We start from the raw sequence: 26,603 nt of genomic DNA, 5'->3' as shown, positions 1-26,603 counted from the left end.
GTTAGTTTACTGGAAAGAGGGTTTAGCGGGTTTTCCTCCTCTCGAAGCATCACTGGTCCTTCTCTTTAATTTAGACACTTCGTTAGTCAATTGTTTTAAGGATTTGGCCAGTCCTTTGAAATTGAAGGAATCCTTGTCTTTATCTACAGTTTTACTTGATGAGGCTTGATTCTTCTTACCAGAGGGTTTTTCCTCCTCCTGGGACTCATGTTCTAGGGCGCCGATAGAAATAAGGTCATTTTCAACCTTAAGTACTCTAACTAAGTTCTCTACTAGGGTGGGTTTTGCTTCACGTTTAACAAACACAACAATATACCATGGCAGGGCCCTGGTGTAATAATCAATCTTGATGGAATCATCAAGGGCCATTTCCATTGGGAACTTATTCAAAATGGTGGTAAATCGTTGATTGAAATATTTCACCTTCTCCTTCTTATGACACTTAACCATGCTAAGATTGCTGAGGACCATAGAAGGTGTGTTGTCTTCTGAAAACTTATCAAGAAACGTTTTCTGGAACTCATCCCAAGTTTGGATGGAGGAAACAGGAAGTGATTGATACCAAGTGGTTGCCTTATTCTCAAGGGTGTGAGGGAATAAATGAAAAGCCACATCGTTGTATTGGACCTTCATCATTTACAATGCTAGGTAGAAATTTCTAATATGTTCGTCAGACAAGGTTCCTTTTTTGAGGTCAAACTTTGGGAGGTGTTTCTCGAAATGGAAGGGCATGTCATGGAGTTGGACGACTGTAATTGTTAATGGGGATTGAGCCATCCTCGCCAGTGTTTGTTGGCAGTGATTATCTCTAGGGTGGGACAAGAGATGATGGTCATTACCCTATGATTTTCTATCTGCGTTTGATCCCTTGCTTGGTGTGAGGGGGTCACCTGCCTTCCCCTCGAAGCACTCTGAGGTGTCATATATCTCTAGTGTTTCTCACATTCCTGGTATTCCTCAAGTTTCTCAGGAGACATTGATTGTTGTAAAATTTTATATGGTCTCTAAGGTAATCCTTGGTTCCCCACCCTAGGATCCCCTTAGTATTCCCTGTCAGAGGTTGATTGTTCACTGGGGTCTCCTTTGTGAGGCGTCGATCGTTTCCCTGCATCTCCCCTCATTGTGATTGATTATTTTCGTCAGTGAAGGTATTCCTAGGGTCATCCCCCTCAACTTCTGGATGAATTTCCAGCTCTTCAATGGAGAGCCTCTCAATAGCGTCCGCATAGTCATCCAACACTAGGCTGATTAGCTATGATATGGAGTTAACGAGGATGACTTGATGCGTGTGATGAAGCATGGAGGTGCATGGATTGGATAGAGACTTAGTGGCAGGAATGCATTTCAAAGCCTTGGTGAACTGTCGAGTAATAGGGCGCATTTCACTGAGTTGTTCATTGGTGACTTCAAACAAGGGAGATTCCTCTCCTCTGGGGGAATATTCAAGAGGGGGGGGTTGGGATTCTTCTTGGTGCGGCCTCGTGAAAGCCATACTATAAGGGGGTTGTATGGTATTTCACGGGGCGTGGGAGGATGAGGTTGGTTACTAGATTTATGAGAAGTTTCGGTGTGAGGGTGTGGATTAATACTTGCAATGTCCCTCCTTCTAGTGTCAAATCTGTTGATGGGATGTAATTTTCCACCAACAACAAATAGGATCTCCCCGATGTAGGTTCCCAACAAGATCCTACACCGTTTATGTTAGGGATCCCTTCTGGTATGTAGGCCCAACTGTCATTCAAGTGTTTTGAGCTTGCTTCAAACAGAGGTGGGATGTGAGATCAATTGAAAGCATGGAATTCAATAAACACAAGGAAATAATTGACAAATATCTTATAACGTGCAAACCATGAAGAGCCAGACTATTAACAATATAAACCTTATGTAAAGTAACTGTTAGCAGGCTTCAAATAAGACTCATGTTTCACAAGATAAAGTTCTTAATGATTGTAAAGTAATTCACAATAATGAAACATCTATGAGCATAAATAAATGTGCAGTCAACATTGATTATACCAGTACCAACAAAATAGTTCATCAACATGAGCATAGAGTTAGTGAATCAAATACCGTCCATGCAACGCATCACAAATTTTGTAGTATGAGACAACATATGGTGGGACTGCATATCAAAGGACTCTCAGGAACATCTGATCCATCAAGTGAAGAGAATACTCATGGAATTACGTCATAAAATATTTGAGGAATCCAATAGTGGAATATTACAATCACTCCTTGCATCAATTATAAGAGCATACGTTCTCTTAAGAAGTATTATATCCTCAAAAATATCCTTAGCAAAAGGTCCTTACAAATGTGTCATGATGGTGTATATATAGAGTGAGGGTGACTCATGGCCTACCCTTGACTCTTAAACTCCCTCATGACTCTTCATCTACCTGATGACTTTTTTCCCCTCATGACATTTTGTGTTCCATTTTTTTTTTATGCTACCAACGTACATAAATCACAAAAATAAGCTATCAACCTAATTTATTAATTTAACAATAACAAGTTTTGGAATGTCTAGATCGAGATGTTCTATCAAATATATGCACCATATGTTGTATTCTACTGCGATGGGAGTGATATGTGGCTGATCTTCATGATGTTTGTGTTGGCACTCAAGTGTCTCTAGGATGAGGGTGGTCTGTTTGCCATTCACCTGGTTATTTAGGGTTACCAGTTTGGTGTAAATCCTTACTGGTTCTACCACATAACGTGTGATATTCTCTTTGGTGATTGGCATATCCTTTGCACAAGATTTTTGTCTATATGTATCCACAAAGACCTGTATTTCCTTTTAGATATCATTTGACCTCCTTACTTTCCCGAATTCTCCTATCAAAGGGACCCCATGAAGTTGGATCATAGATTCTAAGCCGCTGAAAAGATTCCTATAGGAAGCTAATACCATATCCACGTCTTTGGTGAATTTGTCTTTAGATTGAATCTTGATGCAAAGTTGAACCTTGGCATTCTGTATGATGATCCAATCTTTGTTAGGGACCACAGCTGGTGCTCCTGGGTACTTGACAGACCTTTCATGTATCTTATCTAGAGCAATCATAACCTCCTTTACCATTGTGACTCTTTCCTTTGTGTGAGCTTGAATTGCCATGATTGGGGCCACTATGTGATGTAGTTTGGACATCTCTTCGTAGACCATCTCCATGGCCTCCCCAAGGATCTAGGCTTGTCCTTCGATTGCTCCCTGAAATTTTGTTGTGCTCGAGTAAACTAAATAGAGTGCCACATTCTCCTCCTCTACCTTCTTCCTCTCTTGCTCTGCTGTGGTGGCCCTTAGTTCAGATGCATAAAGCCTATTCTGAAGGTCTATGATCTGCTTTCTCATTTGGGCCACATTGTGTTCTGTGGCGGTGACGAAAGTTTTCTTGTCCCAGGTGATCATCTATGGGCTCGTTGTGACGTTGGGCACAATCTCCTTGGCCTTGGTGACTAATAAAGGCTCAGCTGGATTCCTGGCGCAATATTTTTTCCTTTCTTTCACAATCTTGAGGCTAACTTCATCGAAGGTGAGCCTTATGAGATCTGGGACCTCCTCTTCTTGTGCTTCTAAGAAACCCAGTTCCTACAAGGGAAGGTGTCTGCTAGTGACGGGAGTGGAAGGAGGCACATCCAATGGGGGTAGCTCATTTTTCTTTTTACCTAACTTAGTTGTTTTGCTAGTCTCCCCTTATTCAATTCCCTTGGTTTCCTTTTCTTTTTTCTTCCTTAGCTCTTCCTCATGCTTCCTCTTCTCTCGATCTATGAGTGCTTGTTGCCTCTTTAGCTTGTCTTCCATATTTTTCATCTCTTGCTCTAATCTCCTTTTCTCCTCTTCTTCTCTATCCTTGCACTCCTCTTGTTTTCTCTTCTCTGCTTCTTCGTGCGCCCTTCTTTCTTCCTCCTATTTTCTCTTCTCTTCTTTTTCCTATGCCCTTCTTTCTTCCTATTGTTTTCTCGTCTCTGCTTCTTCTTGTGCCCTTCTTTCTTCTTGCTACTTTTCTTGTAGATGTTTCTCCTTTTCTCGCTCTTCCTATTGCCTTCTCTTCTCGAATTGACCTTGGTTGCTGGAATCTTGAGATTTTTTGATATCTTGCTCTCTTTTCCTCTTAAGCTCTTGCTTTTTCCTTGCAAGGGTGGTATTCCTTTATTCCAACATTTTATTAATGTCTTCCTCTTCAGGGTCACTCAATATGTCTTCAACCTCTTTTCCGTTTCACTTTTCAGATTCCCCGGGTGTCTTTCGGTGCCTCGTGTTGTTTCTTCTTGATGGTGCAGGCTCTTTATTTAAGGGTAACATCTTCTCAGGAATCCTCAAGGAGCTCCTCATCTCTGGCATGTTGGTCTCTGGGACTGAGTCCCCTCATGGCGTTATACCAATTTTTTACACCATCCTCATGATCTTGTTTGGTGCGAAAATACGATCACCTGAACTTTGCTTTCTTGTAGTGGGTGGCCACGCCTTTTGGGATCATATGTCTGGTAGTTAAGACTCACAACATCTCTCCCCTTAAATTCCTCGACCTCTACCTCTACTTGTTTAAAATTCTTCACCACATATGCTCCGATGTTGAGAGGGAAGGTGGGCCATGGCTTCTTTCCTTTGTTCAATACCTTTGAAAAGCCCTGTGTCATTTGGTAGCAGACTTCGTGTAAGAGATTTTTGTCTATGATGAACCTGGGTAGGGCATGGGGATCCTTATGGGTACCGAACACTCTTATGAATGTTCCTTCTTGAATGGGAAACCAATGTGCTACCTTGACCACAGTCTCCATAGCCCTCTTTGACATGCATGGAGGTTCTTCCCCAAATAGAAACTGGTACAACGGGGAGATAAAAGATTCATAAATCACATCTATCATACCTCTGTAAGTCGTGTCCTAGAAAACCTTGTAGTGGCAGTGCACGGGGTCGACTGCTGATTTATCCTAGTTATAGCTCCAGTGCTCAAATTGGCATCTCCAATAGATAAAAGTCTAGGAGGTATAAATCCATATAGAATTCCAGAGGCAGTTCTGATTGTAGGCGCTTGGCTACAGCTATGTTTGTTCTCAACGATGATGTGAGAATACTTGCCCAATTAAAAATAGTTCCTCGGGTGGCGATGGCATACATGAGAGGAACCTAGGTGTGATATAATATGTCACAGTCTACCTTACCATATAGGTGGCACATCATCATGGAAATTAGTTTATATACCTTACGCAACCCCTATTTCTTATATGCCTAATTTTGTCTGACCCCGAACTTTAACGGGTCCTTCCACCATTCCCTTAGGATGTCTTTAACTAGGTCACAAACTCAGAGAGCCACTCGGTATTGAAAATCTCTTATCTCTTTGGGAGTCTGTAGTAGCCGAAGATATATATAGGGGAGATTGCAACTATGGATTCTCTAGTATGGTCCCTAATTGTCCATGAATCTATATTTGTGTTTTTCAAGATCCATTCAATAGTCTATGTTCATGGGAAGACTGGGGGGTGTGATGCTATCTTGTGTAACTTCGGTCTCTTAACATTTATGTATATCGGGAAATCCTCTTGGGTTTCTGGTATGTCTGGCTTTGAAATCTTTTTTTAGATTTTGTACCAGGAGAGTTTTGCAGTTTTATTGATGTTGTGGGCTCTGTCCTCGAAAATGGGTGGCTCGTCATCTTGGTAGATCTCCCATGAACCTCTTCTTGAGCCTTTATGAGTAGCCTTAGTCGTTGGGGGTTCCATCTCATCTTCGAAGGAGGATATGGATACGCACTCAAGTTTCACGTCACCTGGCATGTCGAAAATACAATTCCACGATGAGAGAGACAACATGAAAAATAAAACAAAACTACAAAAATAAAAGGAACTTCATAAGCTGATAGGAAAGTCACATAAGGAGATAGGTCGCAGGGTCACAAATAGAGGAGTGTTACTGAGTGACTTGTTATATAGGTTTCAAAGTTGCAGGTTGCAAGGTTGCAGGTTGTTAGGGTCACGAATTCGCAAGTTGCAAGGTCACGGTGGAAGCGAAGTCGGAGGAAAATGGGTATCGAAGCCTTAAGCCATGTGACCTAGGTTTTGGGAGGGTCAATAAAAACAATTTTAGGATTTGGGAGGTCTAGGACGCTTCCTGGCAAGGTGGTTAAGGCTTAATGGTGAAAACCAGGAAGGTTAGGGTCCAAGAATGGCCATGGTTTGGTCAAGGAAGAATGAACAGGGCCATCGAAACTACTCTTTTGGGTTTGAGGTAAAAAACTAAGAAAAGGGGATAAAACCCCCTTAGGAATGTGATTTAGAAGGTTGCGAGGAAGGGAATGAGATGGTAAAAAAATCATGATTGTCGGGAAGGTGAAAGGTCACCTACCTGGATAAAACTGCGCGTGCACCCAAGTGACAAACCCTCTTCGTCTTTCGTGTGACCAAAGGAGTTGTTAGAATGAATGGGGACAACTCCCTATTTATATTTTTTGTCGCACATGCGAAGGTCGTATGGGTCTAAAGTGCAACCTTACGACCTATGAGACCTTGCAACCTAGTAGTCACAAGGACGCAAGGGTCGCATGGTCGCATTCATAGGAAGGTGATAGCTATGTGACTTTGTGACCTATCCAATCGTGTGACCTAAAGGTCGCGAGGTTGCAAGGGTTGCATGGTCAGATTGAGGGGTAAGCGTGACCTATGCAACCTTGCGACCTATGCAACTTGTGGGTCGCACGGGTTGCAACAGTCTCAATCGTCGAAAGCTTTAGACTTAGCTACAATTTTAATATGTGATTAACTTACTTAGAAAGGATCTAGAAACCTAGCTACACTTTGCTCGAAAACTTAGTCTTTTACGGGGTTCTTTTGGACTCGCGAACTCTTGAGAAAATCTCAATGATGTAGGAGGTTCTGCATGATACAAGGGCTCTGAAAATTTGAAGGATTTTAGGATTTTTGGAGGGGTTTTTGTAGTAGCTACAACACCATGTTGAGGAGATTTCAAGGGGATTAAGATTTGTTACTCTTCCCTTATGTGTACGTCCAATCTGCAAATGTGCCCCTAGGTAGAATTGTTTTAGTTTGTAACCTTAGCGACTATAATCCTAGGGCTATTACTTGAGGTGACGATAGAGGAGGTCGTGTTATACTTGGAAAAGACGTTGACTAGACTCACTTGGAATTTTTGGAGGGTAACCTTTGCTTGAGATGGCATAAGTGAAGTTACTTGCACGAGATTGTTTCATTAAGCACATTGTCATTGTAACTGGTTCCATATGCTCTATCTACAACCAATTTTCACTTTGATTTCTATGACGTTGGATTTCATTACGAACTATTAATTTCATTGTGAAAATCTTGTTTGCATGGTTTGAATACGTATAGATTTTAATGTGCGTTAATTGTTTGCTTTTACTTTTAGTGACTTTAGGTGTGGATTATGATTTTTCCATTATAAATATTGATAGTAAAATTATATAATTTGAATCTAATGGAAACAATGTCAGAGGTTACATATAAAGATCTTCCTTTTAACAGGAACCCTAATCCTTTCCCTAATTTTTCAAATGTCGGTCCTCCTTATATGGCTACATTATCAATTCCCTGATTTGTGATAGGTTTACTTGTATGGTTGTTTGTTGGCATATGATACATGTGTTGTACTTGATGGCAACCCACTTGTAGTAGAACAACTCACTTGTATATGGTAACTAGATGAATCTACACAACTAGATGAATTTATAGGAGAGATATCAGAAGTGACAGAATGCATGGCAGTTGTGTTTACAGATGTGACAAAATGCAAGGCAGTTCAAAGGAATCAGTTCAGAAGTAATGTACAATGGCAAATCTCATTATAATAGGTTTATTCAGAGGTAACAAAGTCATGGTACAAAAGAATAGGATGAAGGAACAAAGGGCTACATATCAAAATCAAGAAGTTGAAGAAAAAGGACATTTTCAGGTATGTTAAGTTGTATACGTGGGTTTATTGTACAAAGAAAGCGTATATGTATGCACACACTTTCATAGAAGAAAAAGCGCGTATGGGATGAAAATTTAAGGAAATTAAGGTGAAAGAATACCAAGGATAAATACCATGGTATTAACCCACAATATTGAGTGGAGTAATGGTTATTTGATCACGTCTAAGAATACCACAGGCTCTAAGTATTGTTTTGATCCAAGGTATTGAGAAAGGCTAAAACTATATAGGAAGGAGAAGATCAAAGGGATAAGTGCACAAGTAATGCATATATTATGAAGTTTTAGATCAAAAGAAAATATGCATGTTATGGGTTTATGATGCTTTGCTTGATCTAGACCAAATATGCACCGGAGGGTTTGATGATTGATGAGATCTAATGATGGATCAAGATCATAATGACTTATCATTATGTGATCTGATAATGATGGGCTAGATCTAATTGCTAACACATGTTTTATCCTTTAAATGTGATGATCTGGGTATGTCTGAAGTCAGGAATTGCAGCGAAGTTATAAGTGAGTATTTTCAGATCTATACGCTGGTTCACTTTGGTGAAGGTCCATATACATGTTGGTTCGTCTCTTCCAAGTAGTGTATGCAAAAGAAAGTTTGATGTTCAAGGATGACTGATCTATCAGTTCAGTGCTGCTATTTACTATTGTCTGTCAATGAAGTCTTCTTAGATCTGAATGTAGAACTGAATGAATAAGGAGTTTGATATTTGATAGATTGATTGTATAAGTGAGAAGAAGTGATCTTTGTTGCTTCCTGTGTAAAGCTTTGTAAGTTGACAATAGATGTTTAGTATATTGTTGGTTGGTACAGACTTGATTCAAAAGTTTATGTTTGCAGTAGCTTTGGAGGTATACGTAGGTTTGATTAACGGAAGTAGCGTATACACACAGTTTGGGTTCAGCTAAGTAGCGTATACAGTCTGATGCATGGTTTCTGAGGTTACAACTGGTTCTGAATGATGATGGAGGTTATGGGTTTCTAATGCTTTGCTTGATCTAAACTAAGGATGCACCTATGTGGTTGATGATGGATGATGGATCAGGATCATAAGGCCTGAAATGAATTATCATTACGTGGTTTGATCATGGATAGTCTAGATCTGAATACTGACGCATGTTTTATTCTGTAAATGTTATGATCTAGGTATCACTGAAGTCTGGAATAGCTGTGAAGTTTTAACTTATTATTTGCAGATATTTACGTTGGTTCACTTTGGTAAAATCACATATACTCACTGGTTCAACACATTGAAGTAGCGTATACATTATGAAATATGATGTTTGAAGTTGCAGTTGGTTCTAGTTTTTGATGCAGAGTTCTGGGTTGTGCTTTGTGTTTTGGTGACTATATTCTGGTGACATTGTTTTGAATGTTCAGATTGATTGATTGTGATTTGCTTCAATGATTATGGGTTGTCAGTGATTGATTGATTCAGTTGTGGTTGATTCAGAGAGTGATTATTGAGTTTCGGTTATTAGTTGATGTAGATGTATTTGATGGTTGTATTGCAGTTACGATTTTGGGCTTCAATGTTGTTGATGGGTCTAGTATGAAAATTGGATGAAATGTGGTCTTCAGATTGTGGTGTTGTGTTCCACGAGTATCCATTCTGAAAATTTATGAAATTTGGTCCATGGAGAAAATAGAAGGTCGTAGCCTTTTGTAGGCAGGTGCCTACGTACTGGTAAACATATCGGTCAATACAAGAGCCAGAGGGTTGGAACTCCCTTCCAATAGCAGCTGGAAAACAAGTGAAGGTTGGAGCCTTCTGTAGGTTGGCGCCTAAATATTAGTAAATGGATCGGCTAGTACATGAGCCAGGGGGTTGGAGCTCGCTTCCAGTAGTAGCTCAAAAACGAGTGAAGGTTGGAGACTTCTGTAGGTCATCACCTATGTACTAGTAAAAGGATCAGATAGTACAAGAGTTAGGGGGTTGTAGCTTGCTTCCAGTAGAAGCTGGAAAATGAGAGAAGGTTTTAGCCTTCTGCAGGTGGGTGCCTACATACTGGTATGAGTTTGCACCAGTACAAGATTGTAAATATGTTTTTCTTTTATTAAAAGAAGACGAAGACAACAAAAATAGGTGGTTTTCACCCACATTAGGTTTCCACCTTAAATCTTGGTGTTCATGTGTGTTTCTTATGTGTGATGGTTTACTCTATTATTAATGCACATGGTTACTGTTTAATGTTTAATAAAGTACTAATGCACTGATTAAAGATCAACATATGATGAATTAATTGAACCATAAGTTCACTGGATATACGCTGGTTGCTTTAAGAATAGTTGCGTGCACACACCAGTGCCCTTCACTGAAGTACTGTATATAAATCTGATTATGGAAATGAAAAAGTTATTGATTTGTAAACACTGATTCACCCCACCTCTCAGTATTATTTCCAAAATTGTTCTCAACTTATTTAATTCCAAATACTCCAATTGTACCAGCTCAACTGAGTTTTTCACCTCAACCAAGTTCACCATATCAACATCACCAACCTATTGTTGACCCTTTACATTCTTCAACCAACATGTCCTCCTCCCTTTCTTATTCTTTTCTTTGTAAAATCCTTGATTCTAGTAACAAGGTGACTAAGAAGAAGAAGAAAGGGAAGAAGAAGAAGAAGCAAGATAAGAAAGAATTCAACCAACCAACTGTGGTTGTAAGTATTGGTAATGTTGAGGAAACTTCCACAATGCATTGTAATCCAAAATACCCATGAAATCATTGTAAGGGTGACCACTTCCTTATCAATTTCATGGTGTTCCTCAGGTCTTGGAAGTATGGTTAAATAATTCTTATCAACTTACTATTGATCCATCAACTAGTGATTCTCAGATTCCAGGGAAAAAGGTTAAATTTAGGTTTCCTTGTAGTTTATGCAAAGGGACTCATCATAGTCACCTTTTCCCTCACATGGATGAAGTCTCAAATTTTTTGGAAAAACTTATTGTTTCATAGTGATAACTTCCAAATAATTACCATAAAATTTCTCCCCACTTACCGTCAGTTGACGAAGTGATTGATCTAAATCCAAGTACATACAATCCCACTCTTCCATTAAAGAGTGAAGAAAGTTTCACTCATATTTAAGGACTATTTTGATAAAGTGTTCTAAATAAATTCCATCTTCGGTCGATCCCACCCTCCCTTTAGAGAATGAACTTCATACCACTCAAGTTCTTCATGTTACCTCAGATTCTTCTACAAATGGAGGAATTTCATCTATTCTTTTTCAACCCCATCCAAGTAATGAGGCTATTTATTTTTATTGGAGTACATCGATAGAACCTTGTCTTCCTTCTTCCACCCCTTTCCAAATTATTATGAAGTCTTATGGTGAGAATGTGTGGTGCACAAATGTAGATGGAGGTGTTTTTGTTAGTAGTTTATCCTAAACTTCTTGAAAAGCTTTGGGTTCCCCTCATCTTGTGTCTGTTACATAGAATATGTTAGATTTTAATAGAACTGTTAGTGAACCTTTAGGAATCATTCCTAAGTTACTTATTACCTTGGAAGGTAAGACTATTTGTATCGATATTTTTGTAGTCCAAGGTCCCTTGGATTTCAATTTTATCCTTGGACAAGACTATGTCTATGCCATGGAAGTTGTCGAATTGACACTCTTTCGCATGATGTCTTTTCCTCACAATGGAAACATTGTGACTATTGACCAACTTTCATTCATTTATCTTGATTCAATTACCAAGCTTTCGATATCCCTGAATGTTCCTTACTACAAGTGGTATCTACCATGCCACAGGTTAATTATGTGGCAACCATTCCCATGTCTTCAGTTACCGATGAAAGCGAGCCTCTCACTATCTGCTTGACTTCTTTTGACATAGATACAATAACTGACATGTTCAAAACTTCAATGGGGGCATTTGAATACAATTTTCTTATCCATATTGATACCCTTAACATGTGTTACTTCTAGAGAACTATTTTTCCATTTGATGAATACCTTTTGGAAGCCATGATCAAGGGGTGTCCCTTAGCATGTGTTTCTTCCATTTGGAAGCCACAAAACATGTCATTTTGAGGATAGTTCTTCTACTATTTCAAACTCGTTAAAAAATTAAACAAATCATTCTAAGGATTCTTCTTTTACTGTGTCAACCTCATTAAAAAAAGAATCAGGTCAGCTTGAGGATAGTTCTTTTACTGTGTCAACCTTGTTAAAAAATGAAACAACTCTTTTTGAGATAGTTCTTTTATTGTGTCAAACTCGTTAAAAAATGAAATAACTCTTTTTGAGTATAATTCTTTTATTGTGTCAACCTCGGTTAAAAATTAAATAGGTCTTTTGAGGATAGTTCTTTTACTGTGTCAACCTCATTAAAAATGAAACAACACTTTCTGAGGATGCTTCTTTTACTATGTCAACCTTTTAAAAAAAATGAAACAGGTGACCTTGAGGATAGTTCTTTTACTTTGCCAACCTTGTTAAAAATGAAACAACTGTTTTTTAGGATAGTATTTTTTACTGTGCGAACCTCATTTAAAAATGAGACAACTCTTTTTGAGGATAGTTCTTTTACTGTTTCAACCTCGTTAAAAAATGAAACAACTCTTTTTTAGTATAGTTCTTTTACTTTGTCAACCTCGTTAAAAAATGAAACAACTATTTCAAGGATAGTTCTTTACTATGTCAACTTGTTAAAAAATGAAACAACTCTTTATGAGTAAGGTTCTTTTACTGTGTCAAACCTCGTTATAAAATGAAACAGATCCTTATGGGGACAATTCTTTTACTATGTCAACCTTGTTAAAAAATGAAATAAGTATTATGAGGATAGTTCTTTTACTGTGTCAACCTCGTTAAAAAATGAAAAAACTCTTTATGAGGATAGTTCTTTTACTGTTTCAACCTCATTAAAAAATGAACAACTCTTTGTGAGGATAGTTCTTTTACTTTGTCAACCACGTAAAAAAATGAAACGACTCTTTATGAGGATAGTTTTTTTACTGTGTAAACCTCGTTAAAGAATAAAACAACTCTTTTTTAGGATAGTTCTTTTACTATGTCAACCTTGTTGAAAAATGAACAAATCTTTATGAGAATAGTTTGTTTACTATGTCAACCTCATTAAAAAATGAAACAGATCTTTATGAGGATAGTTATTTTAACATGTCAACCTCGTTAAAAAATGAAACAACTCTTTATGAGGATAGTTCTTTTACTATGTCAAACTCGTTAAGAAATGAAACAACTCTTTTTTACGATAGTTGTTTTACTGTGTCAACCTCGTTAAAAATGAAATAACTCTTTATGAGGACAGTTCTTTTACTATGTCAACCTCATTAAAAAATGAAACAACTCTTTATGAGGAGAGTTATTTTACTATGTCAACCTCGTTAAAAAATGAAACAACTCTTTTTTAGGATAGTTCTTTTACTATGTCAACCTCATTAAAAAAATGAAATAGCTCTTTATGAGGATAGTTATTTTATTATGTCAACCTCGTTAAAAAATGAAAAAACTCTTTTTGAGGATAGTTCTGCTACTATGTCAACCTCATTAAAAAATGAAACAACTCTTTATCAGGATAGTTATTTTACTGTTTCAACCTCGTTAAAAAATGAAACAACTCTTTATGAGGATATCTTTTTTACTGTTTCAACCTCATTAAAAAGTGAAACAACTCTTTATGAGGATAGTTCTTTTACTGTGTCAACCTCGTTAAAAAATGAAACAAGCCTTTTTGAGGATAGTTCTTTTACTGTGTCAACCTCATTAAAAATGAAATATCTCTTTATGAGGATGGTTCTCTTACTATGTCAAACTCATTTAAAAATGAAACAAATCCTCCCCTAATTAAGTCGAGTCTTTCATCTGATCTCATAAATGAACCTTCATTTCATCTGCCTATTAGTAACCTATAGTCTACTTAGGTGAATGAAACAAAGCTTCGGGGGCATGTGCCTATGTTGATATGTTGGGGGCATGAAAACTTATCTCAAGCATAGTATTTGTCTATTTCAAGCTTTTGTAAAAATGAAACTACTTTCAACATAGTTTTTATTTGGTTCAAGCTTGTGTAAAAATGAAACCACCCTCAAGCACAGTTTTTCTCTGGTTCAAGCTTGTGTAAAAATGAAACTACTTTCAAGCATAGCTTTTCTTTGTTTCAAGCTTGTATAAAATGAAACCTACCTCGAGTCCATTTAGGTTATAATTTTCAAGACTTGTTAAACTCATGAAAATCCTAAGCGTCTCTTTCTATCTTTTCATGCTCGTAAAACATACATGAAAATGTGGAGTTCTTTCTATCTTTTCCTGTTCGTTAATTAAATTGAAGGATGGTGATACGAATAAATTCTTATCACTTTTTTGCACTCGTTAAAACTTATGAAAAAGTGAAACCATGGATTTTTCTTTACACCCTTTTCATCGTCCTTAAAAATGAAAATATTTATGAGTACTTGATTGGATTTCTCTTTACGCCCTTTTCAGCCTCCTTAAAAATGAAAAGATCGAGGAGTACTTGATTTTTCAAACTCGTAAAAGTAAATGAACAACCATCCTTTCAGTATAAGTTTCCCCATTTTAAATACTGAACCAGTCTATTTATGAAAAAGGTATACGTTAACTAATGATGGTCAATAGAGTTATCTCTTGCATTATTTTATCCTTTTTCGATCTTGAGGGACTAAATGTACGAAAAAGAAAAACGTGGAGTTTACTTACGTTTTTCTTTTGACTCCCTAAATCTAAAAAACACTAAGCTTTAATTTCTCTGATCTTGTTAAACTTTTATGGTAAAAGAACTGAATGAGTTTTCTTTTTGTGTCTTTTCAAACTCATTAAACATGAAAATGACAACGAGTTACCCCTTTACTGGACTCATAAAAATTAAACAGTATAGGAATTGTTAAGCATGACAAGACCAAACCACCCATTCTTAGGGTTCATTAAAAATACTTTGGACTCATCCAAAGGATAAGCTTATAGGACAAGTATATGTTATCCTCCTCAAGCTTGTAAAAAATAAAGAGGTACTTTCTAGTAATGGTGGGGGAAAAGGTGGGAAAGAATCTTTGTTTTCATTTGTAAAAGGCAGTATATCACTCTTGAACCTGACACTCTGTCATTTTTCGTCTTTGGGTTGGGAAATCAATTTGTTACTCAGTTGACCATACCTCATTTGAAATTATTTAGTTGGTTTGGGTTTCTTTTTGAGTCAAATGTTGTCAATTCATTATGTCATGTCTCTAATATGTTCAAGAGCAGTTCAACCTCAGTCAAAATTACTTTTCCATTCTTCACCCTCAATTGCATAGACCATCCCTGAGTTAGTCCTGGATTAATCTAAATTTTTATTCTTCATAAGTTGACATGAGTTTTGTGTCATAGGAACTCCTATGATGGGTCGCTTCCTATTGACTTCAACTCATTATCTAGGAAGTTGATCTAGAAACCTTCAGTACCTTGAGGCTTATATGAGTTCTCATCATTGGCCTTCAATCAAATGATTATATGAGTTTTTGACATCAAATCATCTATTCACACTTAATAGATTATATTGGAAGTGCCTCGAAATCAATTGTCATTATTGGTGGTTTCTCTCACACTTGTTAACTGTTCACATTATTGACCAGTAATCAAGTGGTTTCTACCATGTTTGACTTTGAGACATTCAATCACATGGCTATATTCATTATATGGATCGAGAGATGGAGATGAAGACCCTAGATCTAGTTTCATCCATCTAGGATGCGTGGACTTATTAAATATTCATGACTATAAATATAGATCCATTAATGGTTTTGTCCATACTATGTCTTCTTTTGACATGGTTATGAGCCTCGTCATTGGGTAATTATATGGGCCTTAATTCACCTCCTAGCTTAGTCAAACCAACTTTTCTCATAATTTATTCCATGTTTTTATTATATTTTTTTTATGAGGTGACTTAGAGTTGGATATTATGCTTTGTGGTCTAATATGCATTGAATGTAGGATTAAAGGAGGAAATCAAGGAATTTTGGCAAAGAATAAGGTCAAAACTCGAATGGGACAAGGGAGAGGGATTGTAGGAAGTAAATCCTCCTCATTTACTACTCCTCCATTTGAATATTCCTCCATTCATCACATCAGCTCAGAGTGCAAATAGCCAAATCATGAGGAGTAGAAGGCAGCCGAGCGAGTGAGAGACAAAGCACCAGTTTATCTCGAGTTTGGGAGCTGAGCCTCCCTTATTTTAAGGAAGTCGTTGGGAACTTCAGATGTATAAGTAGAGAGGCCAAGGACCTTAGTAGGATTCAAATTTTTGATTGTAAAACTCTAATCTATTTTCGAGCTGCAAAACTTGTGATAGTTTTATTGATGTAATTTGTTGTTTTGGTAATAAGAATGAGTTTTGTTTTGAGCCAGCACTGAGTTAACTCAGAGGACTGAAGCTCTTGGGTTAGGGCCCAACCCTAGCAGCCAAGGATCCTCTTTATTATACATGTATGTTTAGTGTAGATTCATAGCTTCATTGTTAATTTGTTTGTAGATGCATTTCCATTACAAGTAGTGTAGATTAGATTGGTTGTTTGATAGTTTGCTTCCATTTGTGCCTTATTTCAAGTAGCATGTTAGCACGGAAAAAAAGGATCACCACAAGGTTCTTAGCAGTTTTCTCAGCCTCACTTCCTCTCTCTAGGACCATGACTTGAGGAAGGGACCCTTAAGCAGCCCAAAACACACAGATTTCTTGTTCCTTTATGAGCTTTGGAGTTTGATGTCTTTAATTTAGTATTTGGTTAATGTTGCAATGCAGATTTCATTGTCATATTTTTCATCTCCATTTATGAAACAAATCTCACTCATGGTTTCATTCCTTCCAACAACTTTCTTCACGCATAGTATAGACAGTTGATTCATTAATTCTTCTTTTCTAGTTTATGAAAATGTATCTTTTTGCATAGATTTTTGGAAGACACACATGTTTTTATGCAGAGCAGCTGCTTCAGGAGGAGACTAAGACTTCATAGCTAGTAGCCACCTTCCATTTCATCCACCTTAGCCATCCCTTGTTTTCAACATTACCTTCACTAGTTTTTTTTTTTTTTTTATATCATTTTTCATAAGAATTCTCCCAAACACATTAAGCAAATCTAGCCATCTATTATCTTGGATATTTACTTCTGAGTGATCCTAGACCTTCTACCGCTCCATTCCACTCATCACACACCTTTCCTAAGCCTCCCATCACCTCCAACACCTCACATTTAGCTCTTGGTTTTATCCTGTAGGATTCGTGTTATTCTTATAGGATCATCCTGTAGGTTTCTAGTACATCCTGTAGGTTTTCCTGAAACAGCATGTTTTGGGGCCGCAATGATGGAAAACCTATAGGAAGTCACCAAAAGCCTCCCAGGGGTTCTCCACACCATCCAACCATCTCATAAACCTTCTGTCCATCCTCAAACATCCTTAATCTGTCTGCCACATCCATGAGAACAATTAGTTTGCATACTTGATTTTGCATAAAAGGACCAAAAAATCAAAAACAAATTTAGTTTAGTCTCTTCACTTGCACATTAGTATTTTTTGATGCTTCTTACTTCTGTAACTTAGATAGTATCATTTGTTTCTTTTTTATTTAGAATTTCTACCTAACATAACTTCTTAAATGGTTAATTACGGTATGGTGTGATTTAGCATTACATGTTGACCTTCTCCATTAATGTAGTAGAGTAACTCTCTTAGAGTAAATTTACCTTTCTTCCATCAAAGAATCAAGCTTCTTTTGACTCCATAGAAGTCTGGCTTGGAACCCCAGTGGTCCCTTGCTAGTTGAATAGTGACAATAGGCAAAACCATCACTTTTACTTGTGCATACAACACTATCACCTCCAAGTTAGCATGAACCCTGGGTTGATAAGTAAAGTTGGTAGCCTAGGAGTTGTAGCATCCTTGCTGCAATACTAGCGCTCATCACTTTTTGGCGTCGTTGCCGGGGAGGTGTCTAAGTAGAATGTGATTACTACTTTCTTTTCTTCTATTTCTTGTCTTCAATATTCTGCCATTAGTTTATTTCTGCAAAAGTAATCTAGTTGTTTCCTTTCTTTCATTTTGCATTGTCTACTTTCCTTTCCATTTTGCAAGTAAGATTTCAATTCAGCAAGTAGCTTTTTCATTTTGTCAGTAATTTTCATTCAATCAACAATTTCAATTCTACAAGTACTTTCTAAGTTAAAAAAAAAATTTATTATAAAACCAAACCAAAAATATTTCCTTTCATGCCTCGTAGGAATAGGGACAACTTAGGGAAATTTTTGCCAAATACCCCCACTGAATCCAACAACCAACCTCCTCTCCTATTCAGTGGCTATGAACTGGAGGAACCCTTAGGTGAGAAACCTGACATATTTGACGAACCTACAAGAGAAGAAGAAGAAGATGAACCCATTCCTACTGAACCAATGGCAGAAAACAGAAAAGATAGATTGAATAGAGAGAGAGTTGAGGGTGCCTTCCCATCAGGGAAACCAATGGGGACACTAAGATGAAAAGTATAAGCCCCTCTGCCCTACCTCATTTCCATGGCCTGACCACAAAGGACCCCGACACTTTCCTGTTTGAATTTGTTGTTATATGCTGAACCTATGACTATATAGATGATGAGAAAAAGTTAAAACTATTTCCATCTACCCTCAAGGATGCAACATTGTGTTGGTTCATGGGTTTACCTAGAGATAGAATCACAACTTGGGCTCAGATGTAGCGGGCCTTTAACAAAAAATATTGGGACAAATTTTGGTCAAAGGAACTAAGGAAGAAATTTTGAGGATGACCATAGGCAATGATGAATCCCTAGAGGATTACGAAGAAATATTCCTGCTTAGTTACAAAAGGGCTAGGTGCACGCTTGACCCTGAGTCACTAAAGTTGGTATTGCTTAGGGAGTAAGAGAAGATATTCTGGATACCTTACATTTGTTAGCAGGAGTAGATATTTACCAATTACCCTATGAGGATATCAAGACTGTCTTTAGAAACCATTCTAGGGAAACCAAGAAAAAGGGTAGGAGTAGTCAACCTATGGTTAATACATCATCTTCCAACTCATCCATCAAGGGTGAAATTGGAAACATGCTGGAAGATTTCAAAAGTGAGATGTTGTAAACCCTTGCCTTGCAAGTGGACACCATGAACATTAAGAGGAAGCAAGAGGAAGTAGAGAGAGCCTTGGCCATTTTTTGTCCTAGATGCACCAGGAGGCATCCTAAGAATGAATGTCCATTAAACTCTATTGAAATTTGCTTGGTCTGTGAAGAAAACCACTCCATAGACAAGTGCCCTTCTTTGCCTAGAATCAAAGATGTATATCAAGGAGCTGTAGGGGTCAATGAGCAGCTTTGCTACATTAACCAAAGGAGACCTCATGGGCCTAGACCATACCTACAGGGCATGCAAGGGTCGTCCCATGCATATTACAACCCAGAACAAACCACAACCATACCGTCTTGGGGGACCCCTACTCATCCTTCCTGGTCTACAGCCCCTCCTTGGTCCTATGCATCTCAGTATCACTCCCAGCCAACCAGCTAGTCATTTCAACCTTATGCTCCACCACAACCTCAGTGGAATGCACCACTCCAGGGGTGGAGGCCCCAATACAACAATGCTCCAGTTCTATTGCCTCCACCACATTGCCCAACCACAGCTCCTACACTTTACTCCACCCAAGCAACCATAGATGCCTACCTAGCCAAATCCAAACCCGAAAAATAGGCATGCTCAACAAGTATATAGTGGAGAGACATCACATCCAACTTATGCTGTGGAAATTGAGGAGATTATCCTAAGTTCTGGGAGAGTTCTCCCGGATAACCAACCTCTACCTCCACCTAGGGAGGTTGAGGAAGAAAGAGAGGAAAGCAACCTTAAAGTAAATCCACCCTTTCCTGAGAGATTAACCCAACCACTCCAGCCTACCCTAGAAGAGACTGAACTTTTGGGAGAATTGAAAATTCTATGTGTAAAGATCCCACTTCTCCATGCAATAAAAGATATTCCTATTTATAATAAGTTGATTAAGGAGAAGTGTTTCAATCATCCAAGGAGGAAAAAAAGGGATGCCCCTACCATTAATGTCATTGGGCAGCTGTCCGACTTAATGCTGGGGGAGGTAATCTGTCCAAAATATTTGGACCCTGGAAGCCCTGTAGTAGATGTGCACATCAATGGCACCATTGTCCATACACTCTGACTGATCTTGGGGCTGCCATTAATGTGATGATCAACGAAACCATGCTCAAGCTCAACCTCCAAGGATCATTGAGGAAGACCACAATAGTTTTGCAACTTGCAAATCATTCCACAGTAACCCCTAAGGGAATTGAGGAGGATGTGATGGTCTCAATTGACTCTTGGGAGTACCATGCCGGTTCCTAGTTCTCCAGCCTAAGGCTAAGCTTACTGGTTACCCTCTCATCCTTGGGAGGCCATGGTTGGCCACTGTCGATGCTTACATTAGCTGTAGAGCTAGGAATACAATCATCCAGAAAGGGAATATGTCCAAGCAGTTAGTCCTATATCCTCCTGCTCAACCTTCTCTAGAGCATGAATTACCTTTATGGTTGGAGGAGGAGGAAGAATATGAATTTTATTATGCCTAGCTTTATGATTTAGAAGCAACCATGGGAGGAGGATAGCAAGATGAGAATGACTTGATTGAACACCTACTCCAAAGTCCATCTGCTAGTTCATTACCCTTAGAAGAAGTAGTAAAGGAAACCTAGAACAATCATTCAATTGACTTATGCTTGGCCAATTCCAACCCACTTTGTGTCAAAATCATAGAATTCAGCCAAGAGAGAACCTTGAAAATCAATCCATCTCTTTCTGCTCTCTAAGAAGAGAAGTTATGCAACATGTTAAAGGAAATTCTAGAAGCCTTCACTTGGAGTTACAAAGTAATGAAGGGAGTACACCCCTTAGTGTGTACTCACCACATATACATCAAACAAGATTGCAAGCCAGTCCAAAAACCACAAAGGAGGATGAATCCAGCTCTTAAAGATATAGTCAAAGAAGAACTACAAAAACTGCTTGATGTAGGATTCATTTACCCCATTTCCGACAGTGAGTGGGTCTCTCCTTTGGTGTTAATTCCCAAGAAAAATGGTACGTGGAGAATTTGTGTCAAATATAGGGAGTTGAACAAAGCCACAAAGAAGGATCATTTTCCTCTACCCTTCATTGACCAAGTGCTAGATGGCCTGGAAGGGAAAAGTTTTTGCTCTTTCCTAGATGGATTCAATGGGTACAACCAAATCCAGATCTGCCCAGAAGACCAGGATAAGACTACATTCACTTGTCCTTGGGGTACGTTTTCCTATAAAGTCCTTCCTTTTGGCCTATGCAATGCTCCTGCCACTTTCCAGAGAGCAGTCTTGAGTATTTTTGCTGAATTAGTCCATGATGCGGTGGAGATTTATATGGATGGTTTTACACCTTATGGTTGTGATTTTCAAGAATCCCTGTCTAACCTAGGAAAAGTACTCCACAAATGCATTGAACATGAACCTATCTCTTAGTCCTAAAAAGTGTGAATTCTTAATGACTGCAGGGACCGTGCTAGGTCATTCAATATCTTAGCAAGGACTACATGTGGACACAAACAAAATAGCTATCATCCAAAGGGTCCCACCTCCTCAAAAGCAGAGAGATATCAAAAGTTTCCTAGGGTTATTTGGATACTACCGAAGGTTCATAAAGGACTTCAACAAGTTGGCCTCTCCTTTATTTGGTTTGTTGGCCAAAGACTCCGAGTTTATATGGCCAAAAGGCCTTAGACATCCTAAAGGATAAGTTAACCACTGCACCAATTCTCTGAGGCCCAAATTGGGTCCTCCCCTTTCATATTCATGTTGATGCCTCACACAAAGCCATAGGAGCAACGCTAGGCTAGATAGATGAAAAACTGCCTTATGCTATCTATTTTATTAGCAAGAATTTATCAAAGCCTGAACTAAACTATACAGTGACCAAAAAAAGGAACTCCTGGCTACTGTGCATTCATTAAACAAATTTAGGCATTATATTATAGGTTATCAAACATTTGTGCATACTAACCATGTTGTAATCAAATATTTAATGAACAAACCAGATGTGAATGCTCGATTTATAAGATGGTTACTTTTATTACAAAAATTTGATCTTACCATTGTTAATAAGCCCGGTAAGGAAAATGTTGTTGCAGACCTTTTGTCTAGAGTAAATTTTCCTGTAGGTGAAGGAGTGGTGGATGACTAGTTACCAGACGAGCACTTATTTTTATTTTTGTTCTCTCTCTATGGTTTGCTGATATAGAAAACTATTTGGTATCAGCACATTTCCCACCAAACTTGTCCTGCAAAGAAAAGAGCAAGATAGTCAGGAAAAGTGCCCCCTTCACTTGGATTGGGGGCAATATTTTCAAACTTGGCCTAGATCAAATCTTGAGAAGGTGTGTCAGGGAGGGGGAAGTCTTTGACATCTTTCTGATATGTCATGATGGGCCTTGTGGAGGTCACTTTGCGACAAAGAGGAAAACATTCAAAGTGTTACAAGCAGGCTATTATTGGCCCACTCTTCATCAGGATGTGAAAAAATACACTAGTCAGTGTGATTGGTGCTAGAGGATGGGAAAGCCTACAATAAGAGATGAAATGCCTCTACAACCTCAAGTTACTTTCAAGCCATTTGACAAGTAGGGCATGGACTTCATTCGGCCTATTAACCCTCCTTCAAAGAAAAAACAGTACATTATTGTGTGCACTGATTATTTGACTAAGTGGGATGAAACCAAGGCAATTAAGGCAACAACAGAGGAGAAGGTGGCTGAGTTCCTAAGGGAGAATGTATTATATAAATTTGTGTACCCTAGAGAAGTGGTCACAAACCAAGGCAGCTAGTTTACCTCCAACATGATTGAAGACTTGCTCAGCCATCATAAGATCAAGCATACCAACTCCACTCCCTATCATCCACAAGCTAATGGGTAAGTGGAGGTGACCAATGGAGCATTGGAGGGAATCTTGACCAAAGTGATGAGTAGTAACAAGAAGGATTGGGCAGAAAGACTAGTTGAGGCCACCTAGGCCTATAATACCACATGGAAGACCAACACTGGATTCACACCCTATGAGCTAGTCTATGGGAAAAGGGCCTTGTTGTCCATTGAATTTGAATATAACATATTAAGGATGGCAACCCAACTAGATTTGGATCTCATCAGTGCAAAGAAAGAGAGATTGTTCCAATTGAATGGTTTGGATGAATTCACAATGCAGGTCCTCCTACATACAAAGGTAGCTCAACTTCAGAGGAAGATCTGGCATGATAAAAATATCGAGGAGAAGCAATTTTGGGAAGGCGATTGGGTGTTGTTATATGATTCTAGGTTTAAAGACTTCAAGGGCAAGTTAAGGACAAGATGGCCCTGACCTTATGTTGTAGAAATATGCCATGATAATGGTTCAGTGCAAATCAAAGCCATAGATGAAGAAGCCATTCCTTTGCTTGTTAATGGACACCAATTGAAAATCTACAAGAGACCTTTATCAAAACAAGAGTTCATTGATGATATCAATAAAATAGTGATGATGGTGGAGCAAGTTCTAGCTCCTCCCTCATCAAATCACTATAAAAAATAAAAAGGAATAAGGAATCAGGTGAAAACCTCCATGAGGCGCCTGAGTCCCATCATTGGGTTGAAAATATCTTGAGGCGGCTCAGTGGTGTCAAAACAAAAAAAGAAAAAAGAAAAAAGGAATAAGAAATATCCCTGGGTGAAAACCTTTCTTGAGGAACCCAGGGCGAATAGCTAGGGTGAAAACCTTTGAGAGGTAACCTAGTTGTTTAAAAAAATAAAATAAATAATCATAAAATTTTCATTTGCAGGTCAGCATGAAGGATGATTAAGGAGAAAAGGAGGTTCACAAAGAGACCCCTATCAATCACATATTTATTTTTCCACTCATTACCATGCATCCCTCCATCATTTCTATCATTTTTTCACTCCATTGCTTCAGTTTATAAAAGGACTTTGTTTTCTGCACAATCCCCTAAAAACCTACAGGATGATCCTGTAGGAATTACAGTGACCCAAAAATCCTATAGGAAGTAGTCTAAAAGAAAATGATTGACTTTCTAAGCCCCTCAAATTCACCCTCTTCATCATCTATCACCACACCTTGTCCACCACCATCATCCCTGCACTCACCATTAGAAAAAATTAGTTTCAAGAGTATTTTTTTCCCAATCTTCGAAAAAGGGAAATAGAGAGGAATAAAGAGAATCACCTGAATATTCCTTGCTCTCCACACTCCCAATCCTTCTTTCCATTCATGTCACCATCCTCACAGCCCCAGCAAGAAGAATGATTAAAGATTTCTGAGGGAGAAGCAACTACAAGACATCCTATCGGAAATCTTGTAGTAGCCTATCCCACATAATACCAATCATACCAGCAACAAGCCTTTAGCATGATGATCCAGGAGCTTCAAAGCAGCCACATCATATCTTCAACCACAGGTACCTGTAAAAAGAAAGAAGCCACTAGCAGACAATACGAGGAGGGAGAAGAATAACATGTAGCAAATACACACAAAAACACCTTTGGTCTTCGACAACTATAGCATAGCATTGGAACCACAGGTAGGTATCCCTCTCTCTCTCTCTCTCTCATATGCATCATGTAGTCCAAAAAACATAAGGGTTATGAGATAGATAGTTTATAAGTGAAAAGGTGGCCAGTTAACTTGGCCACCTTCATTTAGTCAACACATGCACAACTGGGTGTCCTCTCACACGTGGCTATAGTCAACTCAAAGTCAGAGAAGGAGTAGGACAAAAGCAGTTAAAAATACGAATCCATAAGTTTGGATCTCATTACGAGGAGTGGGAAATGATGAGGTGGTAGTGGGGACCAACGGTCCAAAAATAGAAACGTACCTTTGCAGCCAGCACACCACCTCACCTTGAATCACCATAAGAGGAAATACAACATCATTCCCATGCATTCATGCATTTCACTTCCTCGAAACTCACTCACTCAGGTTTCTCTCACACCCAAGAAACCCAATGGAAACAAAACTCCATCGTTTCACTGCACAGGAATTCCTATAAGATTTCACAGGAATTCCTACAGGATCATGCATAGGAATTCCTACAGGATACACAGAGGACTGTCTACAGGATTTCCTGAGAAGATTTTAGAAGGGATATCTGCAATAGGATAAAATGCACGGTTTATGGAGAATGGAGATAGCCTCAAGGATCTTCCTGGGAACCTTGGTACACTGTAAGATTATCTATAGTCATCACAAAGTTACATGCATGTCCATAAACATTAACTAACTATCAAAGCAAAATAAATGGATTACCTCAAGCCTTCGTGTAGATTTTCTGGAGAGCACAATGTAGCTAGGCGGAAGTCCCTTGAGTTGACTCCAGATCAAGGCCTGCACCTAGAAGAGACAAGCATAATCACAATATACAACCTTGATAACTAATACATGAATACATAAAAGACATCTAGTTACACATAACTAAGCTACTCATGCTAAAAGGTATTGGACAAAAAAATGAATGAATTATAGTACCAACACCACGGAGAAGATAGTACAACTGCAGTTCTATATTAATATTGGAAGAGTGATTACAACCATCTGTTGCATCAGCCTTCCCTTACCCCTCTAGCTTCTCTCTCTCTCTCTCTCTCTCTCTCTCTCTCTCTCTCCCTTCTTACCAGCTTCTTATGCTTAGATTTGAGACTATGCTCAACAATCAAGTAATCTATCCTTTCAAATGATATAAACTCCATCACCATAGCTTTATCTTTGCTTATATAGTAGTCGAGTTAGGGTTTCCAAGTTCCTCCATCAGTTCCTTAAGGCAAAAGAAATGAAGCTGCCATGCTTTTCAACTCTTTCCCATTTTCCTCCTACATTAGGATTAGAAATCCCACAAATAGGTCAAACTTGAGATGTTTTCTTGCTTTTCTTGAGTAGATTTAGGGGCAAATATATAGATATTTATGATTCAATTAGCTCATTTGACCTTTAGAACTTCATTAGCATCCACTAACATTGTTCCTAAACTAACAACTAGTGTTAGTAGGGTCACTAATGCTCCCTTAGGCTTACAGAGAAGATTTATAAAGCAGGTTGTCAGTGTATAGCTAGCATTAGTGTGGAAACAAGGCATGTGATCTTGGTTTTTTCTTCAACTATCATGTATTTCCCCTCTGAGCTAATGAGGGGGTCATTTTGTTGTATAACAGATGCCCCCTAAAGTGTGAGATCAGAGGATGTGACGATGGCTAAAATACTTTACTTAACTATAATATTCCTTCTTCGACAAAAAGAGAGAGAGGATCAGAGCTTCGGGTGGTACGAGAAACCTGATACAACACATATATATAAAACTACTAAAATCATGTCCCGAGTCAGGCATTCCCATGCTTAGTATCTAGGTCAGAGTGATTTTCTCATAAAAGAGATATGACGATGTTGGATGTCGATAAGAACAATGTGGATCCGGTGTCATAATAGGATCATTTTGATGAGCTATCTCCAAAAAACAATATACACAACTTGGGAGAGGAAGAAAGGCTGATTGATGCAAGTCTCTACCCAAGGTCTTGAT

This window comes from Pinus tabuliformis, chromosome 8 (genome assembly GCF_031772625.1).
Source record: "Pinus tabuliformis cultivar Carrire ecotype Pingquan chromosome 8, CPIR1, whole genome shotgun sequence".
NCBI lineage: Eukaryota > Viridiplantae > Streptophyta > Pinopsida > Pinales > Pinaceae > Pinus > Pinus tabuliformis.
This window is presented reverse-complemented; position numbering follows the sequence as displayed.